This window comes from Camellia sinensis, chromosome 9 (assembly GCF_055761805.1).
Source record: "Camellia sinensis isolate YWXY chromosome 9, ASM5576180v1, whole genome shotgun sequence".
Classification (NCBI taxonomy): Eukaryota; Viridiplantae; Streptophyta; class Magnoliopsida; order Ericales; family Theaceae; genus Camellia; species Camellia sinensis.
Window position 1 is genome coordinate 94,910,273 of NC_138969.1, and position 1,970 is coordinate 94,912,242.

The following is a 1,970-nucleotide window of genomic DNA, read 5'->3' on the forward strand; positions in this document are numbered from 1 at the left end:
TGTGAGTATGCTTCGGAAGTATGAGCCGGATCCATCACATGTGTTGGATTGGACCGATTTAGTGGTTGATGAGGATGTCTCGTATGAGGAGAGACCGGTTCGGGTATTGGATAGGCGGGATCAAGTTTTGCGAGGCAAGACCATCCCTTTGGTAAAAGTTTTGTGGAAACATCATGGAGTGGAGGAAGCCACTTGGGAGCGTGAATTGGAAGTCCGCGAAAAATACCCGGACATGTTTATTCATTTGTAATCTTGTATTTAGATTTTGTAATATTGTTGAACTTAAGAGCTTTACATATGTCTTAAGTTGTAAAACGTTGAGTATGATTTGGTAAATGGGTGTATCTTGAAACTTGCTTCATTATAGAAGTTTAGTATAGCATTGCATATGTTGATTACATTGCTGAGTGTGTTATATATATCATGCAATTGAATATGATATGGGGATTGTTAACATTGAAAGGAATAATGCATAATAATGATACAGGTTGAGATATATGTTGTGTTATATATTTAATATGAGATGCCTCTTGATAAAGAGATGAAATGACCAGTTTTGGGTCAAGATGTTTACTAATGAATTGTTAAAAAAAAAAAATCTGTTTTCAAAAACTTATGCTTAATTTCGAGGACGAAATTCTTTGAAGGGGGGGAGGTTATAGCGACCCCGGTCTTTTCCCATTTGATTATTGTATCCGGACTTAGGTTCCGTAGATTCTGTCATTGTATAATTGTGGTTGTTGTCCCTTATTTTCTCATTTGGAATTATAGGATGTGTTGGGCAGGTTTGTTTCAGGTTGGTTGGGTTTAGAAACCAAGTGTTGCTGTCCAGGTTCTTGGTTCCTCGCTCGAGCGAGGAGTTGTTCGCTCGAGCGAGAGGTTGCGTCTGATTTGGACCTGTAGCTGTGCATTCTTGGCTCGAGCGAGCTTTTCTTCGCTCGAGCGAGTTAGTTTGTTCTTCGCTCGAGCAATAGTTCCTTCGCTCGAGCGTGTGTCTGGTTACAGACCTGTAGGTTTGAGTTCTTCGCTCGATCGAGTTTTCTTTCGCTCGAGCGAGCTTTTGGGTTGTTGGCTCGAGGAAGGCTTCCTTGGCTCGAGCGTTGCTTTTCTGTGTCTGGTCGCTCGAGCGACCATGTCTTCGCTCGAGCAAGCCTGTCCAGTTTATATACACAGCAGCGGGTTTTGATCAGTCTTTTTCATTTTCTTTTGATTCCAAACCCTAGGTCCGACTTCTCTCTCTCCCTACTCACCTTCTTTCTTAGATTTGATCCACTTAGGGTGTGTTTCTACCCTAGATCCTTCATTAAAAAGATAGAGGGAGTCGAGGGCTTTCATTTAATCTGAACATTTGGCGATTTGGAGCACTTTGGTATTTGGGCACTCATCTTTGTCTTCACCATTTGTGTTGTTTTCTTCGAGGTAGGGATTTCCTACTCCATTTTATAGGTTTTGTTCTAAGCTTTGGTAATTTGATATGTTGGGGAATTCATTGATTAAATAGCGTATTTGGGTAATTGGAATCATTTGTCTATTGAATTGTTGACATAGTTATTTTCAGTTTAGAAATAACTGTTTTGGGCTATCGGTGGAGGATAGTCGTGATTGTTGTAGACATTGCATGTGGATTAGGAATAACTGAAACTAATCACATTGGTTAAGTCATTAATTTTGACTATGGCATTGATACAGAAAATACGTATATTGATTGAGCATTGCATTTGCATACATTGTTTTGTGTGTGGGAGGAGATAGGGGATGTACTCCACGGTTTAGGGGAAGATAGGGGATGGACCTCTAAACCGGATTTTGTTTGGGAGGAGATAGGGGATGGACTCCATTAGCATCACTTTTATGTGTGCTTATTTATATAGAAGTGTTTTATTGATACAGCACTAAAATGTGTATCAATCTGGAAGTATGAAGTGTTTGATTTGAGCTTGAGTCTCATTTGTTTGTTGATATTGGAAGGA